Here is a 21,809-nt window from a genome sequence, read left to right as displayed (position 1 = left end):
TCAGCCTCTAAGAGCAGAGATGTGCAAATTGGATGTTTTAAGGGATTAGTGAGTAAAGGAGGTCTAGAAATTGGCAAGGTGTTAATGCTAAGAAAAGGTTCCTAATCTTTGTCCTTTTGCTGCAAAGGGAAAGGGGAATCTTCTCCAGTATTTTCCCCTGACAAACTGAGCCCAGGGAAGCAGAATGAAGACAAAGCTCAGAGTCATAAATCCAGGGACGAGTTCTTGCTGTGCTACAGACTCCTGGGCAAGTCAATTCACTGTGATTTTCCTCATCTGTAGAGGGGTGCTTTCATTTTTTTTCTTTTAACCACTTTACTCCCTTCTCTAAATCAAGCAGTTGTTTGCAAATGCTGTCAACAAAGGTCACAACACAAGAGTTGGTGTGAAATGGAGCAGCACTCTGCAACCATGAACAAGGTGATAGTGACACGTCCACCACCAGGAAAACAACTATTATACTCAAAGTCTTCAATCCAATATCATGGCGTTACACCAGAAGGACGTGAGATAAACATCCACTTAATTGTTCATGAATCATCAGTGTGTGAGTTGCTGTGCTAGGAGGGTTACAAACGAACTCAATGCTACTCTTGTGGGACTTAACAACCAACTGGAGGAGTTAGATGTCAATAAACAAAATGAGCCCATGCATGTCTACTGGGCAAATGGTCTCAGAGAAGGGCACTCACTTGCTTGCATGAGGGCACACAGCAGAAGAGCTGACCCTGAGAAGGGACTTGAGCAAGTTCTGAAGGATGAGCAGGAGGGCCAGCCCTGGGAGGTGTTGGAAAGGCAACAACCTGGGCAAGAATCTGGGGAACAGATGAGGTAGGGGAAGCATGCTGAGTTCCAGAAAAGTAAGTGGCTACAGAGGTCAGTGTGAATGGAGAGAGGCAGGGCATGTGATGAAGCCCACAGTGGCGGCCTCTCAGAGACATCAAGAGTGTGGCTCAAGACCTCATTTACAAATGCAGATGTGAGCCATTGACACCTATGAGATCTTTAGAAAACAGTGCATTAAGTATTTTTTTATCTTGATTACTGACTCTTGAAACACTCCCTTACATGGCGCCCTGGCCCCAGCTCGGTTAACCCTGAGACCACTGGGGAATCAAAGTGTTTTAAGCAAGGGAATCACGTGATTAGTTGTCCTCTCTCTTCTCTGGTGGCTCAGACAGTAGTCTGCCTGCAAAGAAGGAGATCCGAGCTCGACCCCTGAGTTGGGAAGATACCCTGCAGAAAGAAATGGCAACCCACTCCAGTATTCTTGCCTGGAAAATCCCATGGCTGGAAGAGCCTGGCGGGCTACAGTCCATAGCGCCGCAAAGAGTTGGCCATGACTGAGCGACTTCACTTTCACTTTCTTTCCCCCCTTTAAAGGATACTGCAAAATTCACTTGGAATAATATTGATGAGACAACTTTTTAAATGTGGTAACAAGGGAGCCTTGACATGGAAAACTAGCAAAGGGTAAAAAACCCACCAAGAAAAGGAAACATATTGCTAGTGAGAAGGGAGGAATCTATTTCTACCAAAGCCCAGTAGGACTTTGGCAAATTCAATATATGGGACAACTTACATTTCTAATCTCAAGGATTCATGGAGATTTCAAAAGGATTAATATAAGGACTGAACAGCTAGAAAAGAGATACAATCAGGAATTCCTGCATGTTAGTAGGGTAACCCATGCTTTGACGGTCTGCGTAGCCTGTTGAAAAGTTGCACGTGTGCTTGCATGCTCAGTTGCTAAGTCAAGTCTGACTCTTTGCGACCCCGTGGCCTGTAGCCCTCCAGGCTCCTCTGTCCATAGGATTTCCCAGGCAAGAATACTGGAGTGGGTTGCCATTTCCTCCTCCAGGGGGTCTCTTCAACCCAAGGATGGAACTCAAGTCTCCTACTTGGCACACTAATTCTTTACCTTGAGCCACCAGGGGATCTTGTTGAAAAGTTGAGATCATATTAATGGTAATAAGCTACACATCTCAAATTCTCAGCCCCTGCACTGCACCCCCTAGATTCTCTTCCACATACTTCTAGAAGTCTCTGGGCTTCTCCCACAAATCTTCACAAACACATCTCATCCCAGGAAGCCCATGGGGATGCCCAGGCTCTGCCCCAGTGCTGCCTGTGGAGAGTTAGGGTCTGCTGACTCCCCACTGCCCTTGAATTATCAGAGTTGGTGAGCAGCTGCTGTTGCCCTGATTCTTGTACATTTCTCAGCCTCGCACATTTCTCCCTAGAAAGACCAATAATACAAAAAAATAAAATACTAAGGAAGTGGCTGATATAAATAAATCCATTCCCAAATCAGCAAATAAGGAGCTGGCAAGTAAAACCATTATTTTTAAAAAGGGTATTACATAAAAAGGGATCCCAAAATCTGAGTTTTGTAATAAGAATCCAGATGGCATGATTGTTATATCTACACATGAATTAAGGGGTCATTTGTGGGATTTATTAGTTCAAGGTAGAAAATCCCCTGCATTTTTTTTTTTGCCCTGGTTCAAGGACCAATTGACTGTTGAAAATATATTAAGAGCTACTTCCTGCTAGTTATACACATCATTAAATTTCCTGTTAACAATAATCATTTAGTTCACAATGAGCAAGGCTCTATGATTTCACTGATGGCAGCCTCGAGGTACAGCTCCTTCTCTAAATTTAGTGCCTGAATCTCTCATATTGAATAGTTTTACTGCCCACTGATCTCTTCCTTCATGGCATTTATCAACTTGAGTAAACTGCACATTAATTTATACAATTAAGACCTCTCTCTTTCCCTCCAGACTGTAAACTTTGTAAGACCCAGAAAATCTTGTTTTGCTACCCTTCCTTAAGTTGCTACCAACCAGTATAAAACCTGACGCATACTACAGATCTTGTGGAAGGAATAGAGTAAATGAGGGACTGCCTACTTTGGTGATCAGACACTGTGTTTGGATTTGAACCTCAACTGTAAATAAGGTTTTACTGGAACACGGTCATAGCCACGTGTTTTACGTATTATCTGTACCTACCTTTTAGCTTCAGTGCAGACGTGAGTAGTTGTGACAGAGACCATATGGCCTGCAACATCTAACACAGTTAATATCTGGCCGTTTATAAAAAAAGGTTACCATCCCTGTACTAGACCAGCACTTTCACTAAGATTGGAATTACTCTTCCTTTGTACACCCTCAGCACTTTATTCATGTTCCACTGAATAATGATCTAGACCCTCTGGCTTAAAACATGCAGTTTTCCACTAGAGATAAAAAAAAAAAGATTGCATAATAAATTTCCCTGCTCAGTAAGAGTCTTCTCTCTATTGCTAAGTTCTTTTCTTTTCTTGTTTTTTTTTTTTTAGCATTAATCACAGAATTTTAAAGCTTGTCAGGGTCGTGAGAGATTAATCAGCCTCATACTGGAAAAGGATTGCTCTTAAGTCATCCCAGGAAGAAAATGTTCAACACTTTCAGTCAACAAGACCAGGGAAATGAAGGCTGTGTCACAACACAGAACAGAGCACATGACAGAATGGTAGGTGAAAAACAATTACTTGAAATCGTATGCATCTTAATGCACTTTTGTCAAAATGTGAATATGGAGGAACAAAGGCTGAAAGGAAGGTGCAGAATGAAGCCAGGTGTTCAGATAAAACAGTGGAAATACTTTTTTTCTCTTCTCAGGTTTTAACTTGTAATAATGGTGACAACAGTGATAGCTGTACACGTGGTTACCAGGCGCAATACCAGGCAACATGCATTTCATAGGCATCCACTCAGGTGGTCCTTGCAACAACACTAAGAGGTATGTATGGTCAATTCTCATATTCGTGGTAACTGTGAGCTATAAAGTTGCTGTGAAGACCGAGTCAGTGAATACAGCACCCAATGCTCTTACAAGAAATACGAGGTTAGGTTCCTGCCAGCCTCTGGTCACATTTTCATCAGCCAGTCGACACATAAACCTTGTTTTATGTGTTTCTGTTTAGAGACAGCTTATGTAATGTATATTGTTGATTCACTAGCACTGAACTCACAGCCAGTAGCACTGTAACTCACGCCTAGACAAAGCTTATCTAACACACATGTTTCTCCATAAGGCACACTCGACCTTCTTGCACTTAGGAACACGAGACAGCACTTTAGCACTCGCCTTGGAGGCCATTGTGAACAGTGAAATCAACCCAAAGCACACAAATGTGGAACATGTGGCACCAAATAGAGTGCAAAGAAGAACACACCCACAAGCTGACGGAGTGTTCCCTTGTGATTCAATTTTTTCTCTGCCTTTTGTGTGTCTGCAAATGATCACAAAAGTGCTGCAAGTATTGACTTAGGGATCACATGAAAGTTTGAGTAGTGAATTCATGAGTATGGAGTCTGTGAATAATGAAGATAAAATGTATTATTATGTCCCCCATCTTACAGATGCTGAGTCTCCGAAGAAAAAGGAAAAGGTAACAGGAGGAGAGAGGAGGAAGGAGTGGGAGTTTATAAGATCCATTTTTTTTTTAAAGGGAAGTTTAGAGGATATTAAAAATCAGAAAGACTTCCTAATGTTGAACTCATTTGACTGAAATTTCAAGCCTGTTCCTTACTTCTTTGCCTACTGCCAAGACCAAAAAAAGACTGCTAATCTCTGTGCACTCAAGTCCACTGCCAACTTTGAAAGAATGTGATCTTAGGAACCATGCCATATCTCTATGGCAGGGTTAGTGATTGACTAGCACTAATAGACCACCTGTGTGCCCTGAACATTTCAGGATGGTAGAATTAGCATAACACACTGAAAGTCACATGATAAAGGCCTCTTCAAAAAATGTCATCTTTGCATCAACAAAGTTCTGCCTTTGTAACTGTGCAGAGTGGTGTGGCTTCCCAAAGTATTCAAGACGTGTTCGACTGTGTTCTGTAAGGCAAGGTTCATTTCTTTAGATTCAAATTTCTTAATGTCAATTGTGTACTTAAAAAAAATATCAGTCTACATGTTGGACTAAGCCAGGACATTTGCTTAGCCAAATAAAGCCCATAAACCAATTATAAGAGCTACACATTTTCCAAGCCTATTAGAGCTTCTGAGGCATTTCCTTGCTCATTCTCTGATTCTTAAGGCATTGGCTATGATTACAAAGCAGAAAATCCAAACAGCCATTTCTTCACATTTTCCATTTAGGGAGGGACTTGACCCTTTCTTCTACCTGAATGTGTAAGATCATTACCTCAGGCTTTCTGCATCTACATACCGTCCTCTCAAGGTCTCAAAAGGAGTTTCTGTTTCCCCAGAGACAAACACTATTCCCATGCATTTATGCAATCAGATTCCACGACTATTTTCACTGACTCACTGAAGCTGGGACACATGTATTCAGCATCTATTTAAATAGCACTTACTGCCATAGTAGCTAGGCACTTGGACAAGTTGGCTATTTTTGCAAGAAAATAGAAAAAACATTGTAGATGAGAAATAAAAAGAGGTCGGCGCTAAGACCTGTCAGTGATCATCTTCCTTGGCAAGCAGAGCAGGAGGGTTAGAATCAGGTCAAATTGTCCCCAGTAAAAGGCGTCAGTCATCTGGAATGTTTTTGTTATCCCAGACAGAAATAGGTCACTTCAGCACACTCCAAGTTGGCCAATTAGAGTAAAGTTTTTATGAAGGAAGAAATAAAGGGAGTCAGTGTTGAGCAGAAGACCTCTCCCCTCCCAAAGAACGCAGACCAAATTCCCGGAGGAGATAAAATATAACAGAGCCTTTTACAGGAATTCTACCTCCTTCAACCAAAGGCAGCTTGTAGGATCAGGCTGGGTGCTTGGTGACATGCTATGTGGTTCTTAAGCAAACTCTGGCTTCATTTTATCTCCACTAATGCCCAGCAAAATACACCTAGAAAGAACCCGGGGCAGGAGAGCAGACAGATTTGCATTTCATCTGGTTCAGAGAGAAAGAAATGGGGTCAGGTGATGACACCTGCTTTGGTACCTGAAGAAGAGGGTAGCAGGCTTGATAGACATCTCTGGGCATAGATTTTGGAGTCAAAAGCGCTGAATTCACGACTTATTTCTTCCATTACAGAACAGATAACAACCATACTCACAAGCGCTATTTTCAGGATCAATGACATAGTGCTTGGAAAATGGTTGACACATCAGAAAATCATCTACAAATGCTAATTTTTATGACTTATAATTACTGCAACTTCTTTCATGTAGGGTGTTTATGTCTACTTTACAATCCAGTCCAAGTAATTCATATTCCACATTATAACCACATCCTATCTTTCATTCGCAGTAGGGTTGCCATTTTGTGGTAGTAAATACTGACAGAAATAAATTTGCTATTGAGAGGACTTGGACATAATTATTACAGTTATCAAGAGTTTTCTATGGTGGTATTTTAATAGGATTGGATTTGTCTCAAAATGAAGCATGTTTTTTTACAGAAACAGACAGGAATATATATATATATATATATATATACTTCACAGAATTCTATATTTGTTACAAACAAAAACTTTGTGTCAATAGGGGAAAAGTATATATCTTCTTGGGCTTAGGAAAATAATAAACTTTGCCAAAAGACAGGAAAAGCAAATTTGGCATTTTTGCATCTACTCAATAAGAAAGCCAAGGCTTAACTATATAAAGGAATATAACTAAGTCCTCTTCTCCAGCCTATTGGCTCAAACAGAGCATTTCTAAACTAGAATACCTGTGACAGGCATAGCAATGGTTACCCTTTATTTGTAGCTCTTACATAATGAATATAATACATACTCAGAGGAAAGCATAAATCAACTCTACACACAGTAACTAGCAACAATGATATCATTTTATTGGTTTCCCTTCAGTGGTTGCTAGATTGAGTGGTTTTGTGTATAACATACTTTTGTTATATGAACAAGTGACCACTAAATGCTAGTATTTTTACTGCTTTATTAACTACCCTGAAGAAGTGTTTTGGGGAATTCCCTGGTGGTCCAGTGGTTGACTCTCTACTCTCACTGTGGAGGGCCCAAGTTTGAACCCTGGTCTGGGAACAAGATCCCACAAGCATCACAGCAAAAAAAATAAAATTAAAAAAAAGTGTAAGCCTCAGAGACCCTTTGAAAATTGTATTGCTTATTTATTCAATAAGTATTTGCAGCAAGCCTCATATAAGACAAAAATATGAATGAGGCCCAGTTCCTGCCCATTAAGAAACTCCTTGAAAGAGGAAAGGCATCTGAAGTGTCTCAGAGGCTCAAATGTCTCTTTTGGGCTCCAACAGGGACAAGGTACAGGGACAACAAATTTGCTTTTAATTAGAAAATTCCTATCAAAGCAAATTTCTGACACTACTAATGGTACAGAAATTACAGAAGGTGCAAACTGGCAAGAAATACTTAAAAATGTGTCATCTTCGAATAAACAACCCCTTAAAAATGGCATGTGATCAAGCTTTGGTCCATTGATCATCTAGAATACTTACCCGTAGTTGAGCCAACACAAACAAATGCATCTTCCAAGACGAAAAATCTACTTTTTTTATCACTTACAAACCTCTGGATCCCTGGGACCCACATAGTCACGGAGAGGCAGTTCAGATTCACAGAAGGAAAACGAATTCTTCACATCTTCTTTGAAATGTGAGCACCTTCACTCTGACATTTTGACTTTTTCCTTATTTTTAAACTTCTCTGCAATCTCTTGCTCCACTTGCTGCATGCCCTTCCCTACCCCAGTTTTAGTATATTATTTATTCCCTTTAAACTACACTGTCCGTTCCCCCATCCTATTGTAAATTGATGTACTATTTATGGGCCAAATTGGAACTGGGTGTCCTGCCTTGGGGTTGAAGATTAATAATTGTTCTCAGTGAATGAATGATAAAACCATTGCAGAACCAGATGGATATAAAAATGTACCTGTAATTATGCCTATATTATTATGGTAATTTATAGACTTACAAGGCAAGGAATAGGCCAGACCCAGAGTTCATTAATCACACAAATTATACAAGAGGCTACACTGGGTCTTAGATCTACATGCAGAAGAGATGTAAGCCTATAAGTGTAAAAGATAGAAGAGTGGTTTGCAGGGGCAGAAGCAATTCAGCCTGGCTCGAGCATTACAATGCAATTACCTAAGTCAGGCTTGCTTTGTCCCCTTCAGGAAAGGAGTACTGCCACTGAATACCTGATGTCTTGCAGCACTTAGCTTGATCTCATTTTAAGGTGACAAAAAGCGAGGCTATCTTATCAGGTCAAATAGAAGAGGATTGCTGAACTGTAATTAATAGTGTATCTGAAGGCCAGGAAAAATGCATTTACAACAACACAGCCAGAGAAGCTTCTACCTTTGATCTGCATGGTCTCCATCAAATGTTATGGGGAATTTACAAGGTTGAAAAAGGTACTAGCTGAGGGTAGTCATGGGATGTGAACTGATACAACATTATTCTTTCACTCACAGATATCCTGAACAAGACACAGTATGAAGAAAAAAAAAAAAACATCAATGACCAGAACATCAGATGTTCTTCTAAACTGCTTCAAAATACATTTTGTAAAGTTCCTCTAAATCTTGCTCACTCCAACCTTTAACCAAAAACAGTCATTGGCAGAGTTCCCTAGAATGGATTCTTCTCTTTTACACACTAGAAAATTGTTGTGGATCTTATCTAAAATAGTGTGTGTTCTTCCCTGATTTATTCCTTGCTTCTTTGAAAACATCATCCATATTTTAATTTGCTCTCATCTGGACCATGTTTCCACTCAACTTTGGATGTGGATGAATGGTCCTGTCGACGGTTTCCCAGAATACCCCCATCCACCATCTCTCTCTCTCTCAGTGAATTAAAAAGCCACAGTCTGCCTGCTGGGTTGTACCGCCAGCACTGACCTAACATTTTAAAATTTGTAGGGTTTTGGGAGTTAAGAGAAAATATAAGCTGTGTATTTTCTAAAGGAAAAAAAAATAGAAAAAAACTCAAACCTGATATCATTATGTAAAAACAATTTTCATTTCTGAATTGTTGTGAAAATCCCAACGGAACTGTAATGCAAAACAAGGAGCAGAAAGCAACACATCTCAGTAATTTTCCTTCCATTTTTTTATAGTAAATTGGTCACTTAGTAATCTGCGAGTATACACACACGCAGCACTGACAATCACTCTTATTGTCGCCACTGTGTATTTGTGTAATAAAGACAAGCTGTTGGTAACTCAAATTAATTGTAATGTGAGCTACGCTTGCACCCTATATTAGGCACATAAAACGCACTGAATGTTAGTTAGAAAGAACCTCGTATTGTCAGTAAGGCTACGAAAGGGAGAGCTAGTTAACTTTCAAGGTTAGAGAGAACCTGATTATTTTATCATATCATTGAGATTTTTCAAGAAAATTCCAAATCTGCTTGAAGAAACGTCTTCACTCCACACAATGCGGGTGGGTTTAATAATACAGTACATGATGCTGAAGGAATCGGCTTAGTCCTGCTAAGCCTCATCCTACGGCACACTCAGGTTCCCCAAATCCCTACACCTGGAGGCTCAGATCCCAGCAGTGTCAGTTCAGCTTTTTATTCATCAAAGGCAAACACATTTCAGTAACAAGCAATCTGCTCTCTTGCAGAGCTCTGAATGATGGCGAAAATGAGTGTCCTGTCAGCACCTCATGGTCAGGAAGGATCTGGCTTTGAACACGGCAGAGCAATTACCAGGGACTGGATCAAAACAACAGGTAACTGAGCCTTAGTTATCCCAGTGGCATAATAACCACCAAGCACCTGCTACTCACCTAGTCACGAAGGTCAAGGACGGGAAATCCCATTGCCCACACTGAACTGACCAAAGTATCCCAACAAAGGCTGACTTCCTAAGATGTGAATTATTATCAAACGGGGACAAATAAAGCAGTGTTTTTAATTAAATCAACACTATAACAACACCAAAGGGATGCACTACAATGTCAAGTTCCCGTCCTCTGACCAGACTTTCCAGAATTAAGACAGCGCTCGAATACAAATAGAGGTAGAGAGTCATGAGAAAGGAGGTTTCTTACCTCCTGGCTACCCTGGCTATTCAAGACATGTGCGCATGCTTAGTCACTTCAGTCGTGTCTGACTTTTTATAACTCTATGGACTATAGTCCACCAGGCTACTTTGTCCATGGGATTCTCCAGGCCAGAAAACTGGAGTGGAACAGCCAGAAAGCTGTTCCCTTCTCCAGGGGATCTTCCCAATGCAAGAATCAAACCCTCAACTCCTTCATCTCCTGCATTGCAGGCAGGTTCTTTACCTACTGAGCCACCTGGGACGCCCACAAATGGAAGTGTTAGTCACTCAGTCGTGTCCAATTCTTTGCGAGCCCATGGACTATAAATAGCCCACCAGCTTCCTCTGTCTATGGAATTCTCTAGGCAAGAATACTGGAGTGGGTAGCCATTCCCTTCAAGACATAGGAGGGCAAATTGTCCATTTTTAAAACTGATGACGAACCAAAATATGCCTCAGAAGAGACTTTGGAGCATTTCTGAGACTGAATCTCCTATGACAGCCTGAGTCTGTAATGACCTGACACCAAGATTTTCTCAAGGAAAAGTAAGAAAGGCTAAGGATTATGAAGGCTGAGATCAAAGCTGCCATCATCTGTCTTTCATAGAGTTTAGAATGAGCCACTCAAGGACTACATCCATTCTACTCAATTAAAGGAACATCGATTGAGCCTCTCTTACATTAGGTCCCAACAACGGCTGCTATGTGAAGTGCTTTTGCCTAGTTCAACTCAAGATTTCTGGTGCTAAGATTTCATTTCCTGAGGGATGTGTCTGTGGCTTAAGTTCTAACACCCAACACGGCGACTAACAGGTAAGCAGAAGTGTAACACACCCAAGTGTCAAAAGATCTCTGCAGTCCTCAGCAGTTTTCATCACCACATAAGTAACAGAGAAGAAAAGAGCTTATGATTCTCTCCCCAGTAAAAGTCCAAACTTCCTTCTCAACCCATTTGCTTCTCATTTCTAATTCTGAAAACCCAAGTAATTCTCAGCAGAGATGACCTGCCCAAGAACCAGCCACAGAGAGCCCCTTGATCCATCAGAACAAATGGGTTCAAAGTCGTGTTCCTCTGACAGTGATGTGGGATTATTGGTAGTGATGCTTACATAGTCCTACTTCAGGAACTTGAATATGCGTTAGAATCATCTGGTGGGCATGTTAAACACTGATAGCTGGCCCCACCTCCAGAATGTTTGATTCAGTAGGTCTGAGGTGGGGTCTGAGTATCTGTGTTTCTAACAAGTTCCCAGATGATCTTGATCCTACTGGTGCAGGGACCAAACTTTAGGAATCACTGTTATAAGAGGACTCACCTCACAAATAACCTAAAAGTATAGCACACTGGCAGGGATAGGGGCAGGGCTGTGTGGACTTAGGTCCTACAAAATGCTCCAGATATCAGTGCAAATAATTGGCTGAATATCCCTGGCTTCCCGGGTGCCCAGAGGTACGCTCTGTGTGCAGCAGGGGCTCAGAGAAGGCTTGCCTCTCCAGTCCCTGCTGTGGGGCTATGTTACTGCTAACTGCCAGGGCTGCTGTCTGCATCACTTGGAAGTATCTGCTAGTTCATTCAACACTGGACCTGGACCTGCCATATGCCAGGCACTGTTAAATGAGCAGTGCCTGCTGGCCCAAGGTGGCGAGGCAAAGATGGCTAAAACAAAGAAAACATGAAACCTAGCCTGAGAGCCCTTGTGAATCACACCAGCTGGATCTGAGGGATTCCAGCAGGCCAACCAACCTGGGACTAGCAATCACATGCAGATTAAGCACATATTTTATCCCTAGAAAAGAAGCTAAGGAGACAAACTTGCAGAACAGGGAAAAAGATCTTTGCTTGCGGTTTTTTGAATAATCTGTTACAGTGCTAGGTCTCATTTTTCATTTCTGGAACAGCATCTTATTTTCCCAAGAAAAGTCTTGGGCCAGATTTCTATTTTATAATTTTCTAATTAATTTTATGACTGAGCTTCTCTCAGCTTTCACTGGATCAGACCTATGTGCTGGATTCCACATGAAAGAAATGTGGTATGTAAACATCTCCAGATACAAACTTAAGGAAGGGGCTTTCAATTTTTTTTCTTGACCTATGAGAGCATGGCCACAAGTGCTCTCACAAGCTCTAAATTATTTCTAGAAATTAAAAAAACTTTTTCTTTCTAAAAAAATTCTGTGTTATTACCTGAAATGTTCACTATGAATATCCTGTTTGTCGCATGTTCCTGCAATTCAGGTAATCTGTCACCAGGGGTGATGATATATTAGCATCTCAGCCTTGAGTAGGGCTCTTGACAAAACTACTTTCCACTTTCTCTTTATTCGATATGAAGAGTTTGTATACACTAGATACCAAGCTAGGAACCAAGAATAGAAAGATGGACTGATATAGCCCTTTGTTGTTGTTCAGTCGCTAAGTTGTGTCCAACTCTTTGTGACCCCATAGATTGTAGCATGCCAGGCTCCTCTGTCCTCCACTGTCTCCCAGAGTTTGCCCCATAGATTGTAGCATGCCAGGCTCCTCTGTCCTCCACTGTCTCCCAGAGTTTGCTCAAATTAATGTCCATTGAGCTGGACAGCTGGTGTCTTTTCTTTTCACCTTTTCATACTGTCCATGGAATTCTCCGGGCAAGAATAGTGGAGTGGGTTGTCATTTCCTTCTCCAGCAGACCGCGTTTGGTCAGATCCGTCCATCTTGGGTGGTGCTACACGGCATAACTTGTAGCTTCATTGAATTATACAAGCCCCTTCACCACAACAAGGCTGTGATCCATGCCGGGGGGATATGGCCCTAACATTATCACAAATATAATTATTTATTATAAGTAGCTAAATTTTAACAAACAATAAACACAAGCTGCAAGTTGTAAAAATATTTCAATGCAGCTCTTGAAAGAAATAACAAACTAGAACTTAGTGAGATCTACAACTTCTCAGGTAGGAGGAGTCTGGAAAAAATGGCCTCTGGGGATACCCTATTCCCAGGACCAGGACAGACTGAGGAGAAAGAGGGCTTCCCTGTTGGAGGAGGTTGGGCTGTTGGGGTGGAGGAAGCATCTTCAGGCATCACAAGTGTGGGCTCCATCAAGGAGGCTGTGAATTAGCAATTCCTAAGAGCCTCATCTTATTTCTCCAGAGCCCCCTCCCATCTTAGCAGGGGAGTCATTTTACAGCCCCTGATAGGCATCAGCAAAGCTGGGGTTGATCTGTTTCCTTCAGTCCCTGAGTTGAAAGGCAGAGGGAGAAGTCTTAAAATAAAGTGTCCTCTGGGGGATACTGATTTTTTTTGGTGATTTGGCTAAGGCAGGAGAGAGAGGTCTGTGCCACATCTCAAAGCAGGCAGGGACTGGGTATCAGAGACAGGTCAGTGTGTAAGGTGCTGGCTGCAGGGGCCATATTCTGGAGTTACTCTGTGATTGGATGAATGAGTGAAAGAAAATGGTCCACGTCCCTACGTGCATCCTGAGATGCATTTTTCAGTGAGTATGACAGAATTACCAGTAGACCATCCGGAAGCAGTGGCTGAATCAGTGAGAGATTGGGGAGGAAATGGACTAGCACCTGTGGGGGATGGCTGTTGAGGTCCAGTGCTCCCTGATGGGATACAAAGACCGGGGGACTAGGAGAAAGGCTTAGCCACTTCCCATGAAGGACTAATAGCTGGCCTGGTCGAATGATGAAAGCCCTGAGAAAATATTTTCATATTTTTTTAATACGCAGGGATAGATGCTAAGACAAAGGAAGGAAGGAACTGTGGGCTTCTTTTAGTAATCTCCATGGGATTTTCTCTTACACTGACAACTAAGCTACTATTCAAATAATTATGAGCTTGTAAGAGTCACTCATTTAGGAATCACCTTTATATTTATAAATGAGAAAACAGGATCTGAGGGATCCTTATATGCCCAAGGTCAACTATTTTATGTTGTGCTAATGGGCCAAACTAGAATGCAGACTAAAAATCTTGCAATTTTTTAAATCTATCCCTCTGTCTTTTGGCTCAGCTTTCCCTGAGCCTAGAAAAAGTTAAAACTGATTCCTAATGAGTCTTGCCCAGTCTCTGGCTGGATTGGCATCAGGCCCCCTCTGAGGGTCTTTCCAGCACCTGCTCCTCTGCCCCTGCACAAGCCATCCGCTTACCTTGCTCACACAAGCCCTTTCAACCTCCCTGCTTTCAGACACTCTGTTTATTACCTTTGACCTGGGCTGAAGAATAGAACAGACCAGGTAGAAAGCTATACCTACACCTACCTTACAATGCATAATCTCAGTCTTACATGTATTTCTAAGAGAAATGAGTGTTTTTGTCCACTGAAAGATATGCTCAGTGATATTCATAGCAGTTCTATTCCAAAGCACCAAAAATTGGAAACAATTCAAATTTCCATCGACAGGTGAATAAATAAGCAAATTGTGCTTTATTCATACGATGGATTATAGACAGAATTTTAAAAGAGAAAATACTGATAAATACAGCAACACTGAAAAGTCTCATAAATATTCTGTTGAGGGGAAGAAGCCAGACACAAAAGAGTACATATTACATGAGTTCATTTAGTGACGTTCAAGAATAAGAATAGGCCAAATTAATCAGCGGTGATGGAAGTCAGAATAATGGTTACATGGGGGAGACAGTGACAGAAAAAGGAGCACAAGACACTCCATCTAGGGTGATGGGAAGCTCCAAACCTTGAGACAAATGAACGTTATATAGGGAGGTATGCGCGTCTGTGTGTGTCTGTGTATATACCTGTGTAGAAGTTCACTATGACAGATAAGATTAGTGCACTTTATATTTTCAGCCTCTTCTGTCTTAAAATGCTCTCGGTAAATTTTCAGGCAGATTCAAACAGTTTCATTAACTCATCACCGTTCACAGCCCTAAATTGGCTCTTTCCCAGCCTTCTCCCCCTACTTCTTTGCGTCTGAATTCTTAGCAGGCTTCAGGCTTACTCTTGGCACTTTCTTGGCTGCAAAGACAGAGAAAAGTCTGGTATGTGGGTAAAGGCATGCTAGTGGCAAAGAACACAGAACAGTTGGTTCATGGTCATGTCCTCAACCGGCTCCGTGTGCTGACTGGGATTCTGCACCCTTTTGGTGGCATCTGGTGCTGTGGTCTTTCCCTCTCGCTCTGAAAGTAACACAAGAACAGGTCTGCAGGTCCATCCTCAGCAACCTAAGTTAAGGAGCAGCACGCCATTCTCCCCTTCTTGCAGAGACTGCCAACGTGTGGGGAAGCTTGCCTGTCATCTCTCCCCACGGTGGGTGGGAAGGAGGGACATCACATTCCTGAGGTCCCCAAATGTGGGTCTCCAAAAGGGATGTTTCCCCACCACCCAAGCACACTGCTCGAAATAACTGATTTATCTGGAAGCTATAGATCATTAAAGTCCACTTCATTCTAAGGTGTAAATTAGAAGAATCTGCACAGTGACTTGGGGTCCACATGAGATATACCACTTGGAATTTATTGTCTTTGTTTTCAACAGAAAGTTCCCTCCACTGGATTCTATGTCCTTCCAATTAGTCCTAAGATGGGGACGGGGAGGAAGAGGACCCTTGGCAGTAACCTAGGGGAGCAAGGATGGACTTTTCTTAGTGATATTTCATGACCTTAAGATACAGAGACATTCAGCCAAATCCCATGGATTGAATGTTTATTCATTATCAGATTTAAAAAGAGTGGGGACCAGGATTGCCCATCTTCCTTAGCCAGTCTTATTAACTCCTATCTTCCATGGATTGTGCCAGAAAACAACATCCTCACTTCACCCCCATCTATACTACTACAGAGTTCATTTGTCAATTGCTAGCCACCAAGCAACCCAGCAACTCCTCAGCACAGTCTCCAGCCTCAAGGAACCCCTGACCCAGTCTTGCTGACTGAGCATGCATTTAACATTTGCACAGTTCTTTGTTTCATCCTAGACCACTGCTTCCTAGAAGAGTTTATATACTTTGCTAAACCAATATCAAATCATATCCATTCCACTCAAACTCGAGAGGAATATGCCTTATTTCATCTTTGTATTTCCCACAGAGTCAGCTTAGTCCCAAGCCTAGATCATAATAGGCACTCAGTAAAATTTTGTTGAATTATTTTTTTGTTGAATTTTTGTTGTTGTTGAATTATTTGTTAGGCATGTATGCCTAAACGAATGAAGCCAGTCATGTAGATATGACAGGTTACAACCATCCTCACTTTGCCTTTAATTTTTTTTTAAGTTGATTATTGACATAGAGGCCACGAAATACAATTATGACTGAAAATTTTTAAAAAGCATAGTCTGTTCAGAAACACCCTCTCTTGCCTTCTTTTGCTTCCTCTTTCCTGTGTTGGGACAATTTAGAAGCCAAGAGTTCTAGGGACATGGTATGAAAATGGCAAACAGAATAAAAGGATTATCCCGGGTTTTGAGAGGATGGTGTGGTAGTGGTGGTGGAGGGGGGGACTTTTGGTTAAAGTAGAGAAATTGCCAGGAAAACATTTAATAATTGCAATAGTTAAAAAAAAAAAAAAAAGCTCTGCTTTCTGGAAGGCCATTCCATGACACACAGTACAGTCACAGTATCTTGAACAGCTCCAGGCAGGGTAGATCAACCCCTCTCTCTGTTCCCCAGACAGAAGACCTGCCTGGGAACCCTTCTGCCTCCTTTCCTTCCTGGGCAGCATGGAATGTCCTGTATTCCTTTCCATTTTCTATTCAGTGAGTAAATGCGATAGGGTCCAGTTAATGCACAAGGGTCTCCGTAAAGGCCTTCAACAAAACTGCCATCTCAGGATGTCACTGTGCCCCTCTGACTCACAGTCATGCCATCACCTGATGGATCAGCTCTAATGAGTCAGTGGTCATCTAAGTTGTGTCCAGGTGACAAGTTGCTCTCGATCTTCGGGTGGTAGGGAGGCTCCTGGGCTGCAGGAGGGGTGAGGACTAGGACAGAAGCCTGAGCAAACAGTCCCTACACCCGGACCAGGTCCACTTCAGGCTTAGCTAGATAATGAGATGGAGACAGGTATTTTCCCAAGAGTTAGATTCTATGGGATATTCTGAGGGTTGATTTTTTCTTTTTCTCCTGAGACCCTCTTCTCAAGTTGATGCCTGAAACCATCCTTGAGCTTCCGTTCCCCTAATGGCTGGGAGGCATACAGCTTGTTCCCGAGAATGATGGGAGACCAGAGCATCTGGTTCTGTGCCAGGTTGCTTAACAGTCTTGCATGGTCTTCTGTCATCGGGAGCACTTGGGACTGAGGCACAACAGAAGGGAATAGCCACTGTGTTGACCGTCCCCCCTGCACACTCAGGGCAGGTAAGGGGCCTGCCAGTGTACTCTATACAGCCTAAGAGATTGGGGTCCTAGGATGAAAAAAGCATATTTTTTCTTCCAGGTAGCCTGAGCATCTTCTCAAATCACGTGTGCATGGGAAATTCCAGCAGCTGAGGGTATAAAAGGGAGAGGTATAAAGTGCTGTATAAAGGTATAAAGCTAAGTGCTGAAAAATTGATGCTTTTGAACTGCGATGCTGGAGAAGACTCTTGAGATTCGCCTGGACTGCAAGGAAATCAAACCAGTCAATCCTAGAGGAAATCAATCCTGAATACACATTGGAAGGACTGATGCTGAAGCTGAAACTCCAATACTCTGGCCACCTGATGCGAAGAACTGACTCATTGGAAAAGACCCTGATGCTCGGAAAGATTGAAGGCAGGAGGAGAAGGGGATGACAGAGAATGAGATGGTTGGATGGCATCACCAACTCAATGGACATGAGTTTGAGCAAGCTCTGGGAGTTGGTGATGGACAGGGAAGCCTGGTGTGCTGCAGTCCATGGGGTTGCAAAGAGTGACTGAAGTGACTGAACTGATAAAGTGCCGTTGAAGAAGGGATGAGTTTTGCCTTTTCTTTTAGAGCCACATCCCTAACAAAGATGCTTTTATTTAACTAGTATATGGAGAGGAGTAGGTAAGAGGTTGTCCATAGGTTTTGATTCTAAGGCTCTCAGGGTCTTTTTAAATTTGAGTATTTTTAAACAAAATTCATGCAAGACCCAAAGCCCAGATGACCAGCCCATGTTGAAATGCCCATCACTGGTTCAAGGCATGAGGTGATGAAGAATGGAAAAACGTGCCATATCGCAATGTGTCTCTCCTTGAACATGCTTTTGACTCAAGAGGCTCCTTGGCAAGTCTAAATGTGAAGGCAGCATTATGATGCCAAAACACTGGGACTCAAGAGAAAACAATTCTGTCACCGAGACAGGCTATGGCATAGGTTTGCCTGGGCGGGAAAACGGGATCCCATAGGGAAAGGAGTTTTGCCCTTTCATGCTCATTTCAGGAAGTCTCCTGGACCCCTGAGCATGTCTGCTGAGTACTTCCGCACTATTGACATTCTGAGCTCGAAAATTCTTTGTTGGGGGGGACTGCCCTGTACATTGTAGACCATTAGCCACATGCCCGGAGCTACCCACTAGACACCAGTATACCCGCTTCCTTCAGTTGTGACAATAAAGATTGCTAAATGTCCCTTAGTGTAACCAGGAAGGTTGATTTTGAATTTATGCTTGATCTGCTTCTGTGACTTTAACCTTCCTTTTGCAGCTTTTGTTCCTGTAGGTGTACATAATGGCTGGCCTCAGGGAGTAACCTGAGCCGCCCACCTGTGAAGGACTGCAAAGAAGTGAAACTAACACATTCCCCTGCCTGAGGCTTGCCATTCTATGGGACATCTACAAGGAGTGAACGCTCTTTGTACTTTATTTCCTGGGCCTCCCTAGTGGCTCAGATGGTAAAGAATCCACCTGCAATGACGGAGACTTGGTTGGATCCCTGGGTTGGGAAGATCCCCTGGAGAAGGGAACATCCCCTGGAGGAGAAGGGAATGGCTACCCACTCCAGGGGTTGCAAAGAGTCGGACATGACTGAATGACTTTCACTTCACTTCACTCTTGTTTCCTTACCTCTCCCTCATCTCTGATCCATAAAAGAACCTGGCAACCAGGCCCTGACAAGATGGTTCTTTTGAGACACTAGCCTGCCATCTTCTCAGTCAGCCGGCTCCGGAATAAAGTCCCTTTCTCAACCCAACACCTTGTCTCGGATTTATTGGCCTATCTAACAGCAAGTAGAGAGAGCTTGGATTTGGTAACACTAGGAGGCCAGGATCACCCCTGGTTGAAAACTGCTGCTTGAGAGCAAGAAAGGCCTCAGATAAGGCGAGAGTGGGGAAGCAGCCCTCTGCCGAAATGTCATTATAGCTCAGCCTACTTTATTTTTCTGGAGAAGCAGGCACCATCACCTAACTAATGATGAGTTTGCTTCCTCTTTGGCTCTGCCCACTAGGCAGTCGAGTTTTCCACTGCCGTGCCTCAGTGACTCAGTCACTGCTGTGATGCCGGTGCCTGGCACACAGGTGGCACTCAATAAATATTCACCAAGCATCTGAAAGGGATTCTAGGACACAGCACGGGAGCTAATGCCACACTGCTAACTTCAGTTACTTAAAAAGCTGATGTTTTCAGGTTACAATGGGTAATAGCGGCAAAATACCAGAAGGATCAGCAGGGCACCTCCTGAGTTATGTCCATAAATGCTGGGGAGTCCCCTCAGTGCCATGGTGTTCAAACTGTAGGTTGCCTCCCATTTGTAGGTCATGAAATCAGCTTTGTAGGTCACAAGCAGCATTCTTCTCAGGGGAATAGAATGGAACAGAATGCAATGCGCCAAGGTATATCACATATACTGAGTGTTTCATGAAGTATCTGCATATATGTACCTCTATGTATGTATTTAATATATAACACATAATATAGAATTTTGTAAGTTTTTTTGATACAAGCCATTTTTAAAGTCTTTGTTGAGTTTGTTACAATATTGCTTCTGTTTTATGTTTTGATTTTTTTGGCCCTGAAGCATGTGTGATCTTAGCTCCCTAACCAGGGATCAAACCCACACCCCCTGCACTGGAAGTGAAAGTCTTAACCAGTGGACCATCAGAGAAGCCCCTAGAATATTATATAGACAACACATGCATATAAGTGTGTGAGTTCTCCATGATACAAAAATAAACTTTAAAAACCACAACCTAATCTTTATAGTCCCCCAAACGGTAACTAAATACCATTCACTAAGCCTCAAGGGTGTTGTAAGGATAAGATAACATTTGTAAAATATGTTGGCTTCCTCCCCTGGAAGCATTACTAGCTTACAGAGAAGAACTATGACATCATCGCAAAAGGACTGCTGAGTGAGGTTCTATGGAAATCTAAAAGAGTTCAGACCCATTTTAAATCATCACAGTTCTTGATTTTTGCAAACTCGCATAGCCCATTAGGAAGGGAATGAAATTGACTTCACTGAAAGCTCCACCCTGCCAATGAGTCATTTTATATCCCTGAGCAGTCTGAATCTTTGTAAAACTTCCACATTTAAGTGAGTTACCCAGACCCAGAATCAAAGTACAAAGAATGAGAGAATGGCCATGAGGCATGGGTAAGCTCGTCAACTCCACAGTAGAGGAACATGAGTAAGAGCCTGGCTCCTGGAGTCAGATGACCTGAATTAGAATCCCAAGAGATGCTGCACAGTATTTAACTTCTCTGGGCCTCAGTTTCCTCCTCGGAAAAATGGTATAAAGATAGTCCACATCTCATAAGCTTGTTGTTTAAGGATTAAATGAGAAATGCACATATAGCACTGTTAATAATTCAATTTTCAATAAAAACCCAGGTTACATGAACTCACATTATGTGGGTACTATTTACTGTTTCCCCTTCTCTGCCATCAAACATAAAAACCATGAAGCCAAGATGCACTATTAGGCTATGAAGCCTTATCATAAAAACCAGAGGACATGAGTTTCCTTCTCCTCTTGTTTCTGAAAGAGACATCTCACTGGTAAAAACAAAATCTCCATATATCTCTATATATCACCCCCAAGATATTTTAGGTAAGAGGTGAAGGAAAGTTCAAATGTGATAAAACCTCTATCACAATGGCACCTAATCTCCCTAACACCATGACACACACCCCCCCATCCCCCAGTGTTGGGAAACACCATCTGTTGTTAGTGTAGATCAACTACAGAAAGCCTCAAAGAATCTTCTTTTCTCTACCACCAGGCTAGTGGTTCCTGTATATTACATTTTTCTGCTTGAATTTTTACAACAGATGTTATCCCTCTCTACAATAATTGGCTGAAAAGAAAGAAGAGAAGCTGAAGGAATTTGTGTGTTCATGCATGTGTGCAAATGCAGGGCTGTCCATGTGTGTGCACAAATTCTTTCAGCTTCCTTTTTCTTCAGCACATGTGTATGGGTAGGCATGGAAATGTGTGTGTGTGTATATATACATATATATGTATATGTGTGTGTAAATGTGTGTATACATATATATACACACACATGCATGCATATTCATGCACATGTATGTGCATACATATATGTGTCTAAGAAAAATAATGAGGCTTAGACATGCTGGCATTTTAATAATTTAGTTCTAGGAATAATGTAAGCCAATAAGCAAAAATTGCCTGGATTTCTTAAAATGTATAAATATAAAAAATTCTGACGAAGCTTTAAAAGATTGACTCTGCATAATCCAATGACAGCTATTCACATATACGCCCAATAAACTCATCCTTCTCGTGGATATTTTGCATCTCCAGATCTATAGGGAAAAAAAATAGTAAATTTCTAATGAATACTTCAGAGGCCGATCTTTGGGAGCCTTTGTCTACCTGTCATAGGCAGAAGAGATTATTCTTGATTGGACTATTCTCTGTACTAAGAAT

The 21,809-nt window shown here is 42.1% G+C and overlaps 1 protein-coding gene across 15 annotated transcripts in view; it reads right to left on the bottom strand.

Annotated features, from left to right (window-relative positions):
* The window catches only part of RGS6 (regulator of G protein signaling 6), a 589,904-nt gene that overhangs the window by 333,493 nt on the left and 234,602 nt on the right, over nucleotides 1-21,809 (bottom strand). The window lies entirely within an intron of this gene.

The sequence above is a fragment of the Cervus canadensis genome, chromosome 6, assembly GCF_019320065.1.
Source record: "Cervus canadensis isolate Bull #8, Minnesota chromosome 6, ASM1932006v1, whole genome shotgun sequence".
In the NCBI taxonomy this organism is placed as follows: domain Eukaryota; kingdom Metazoa; phylum Chordata; class Mammalia; order Artiodactyla; family Cervidae; genus Cervus; species Cervus canadensis.
This window is presented reverse-complemented; position numbering and strand designations above follow the sequence as displayed.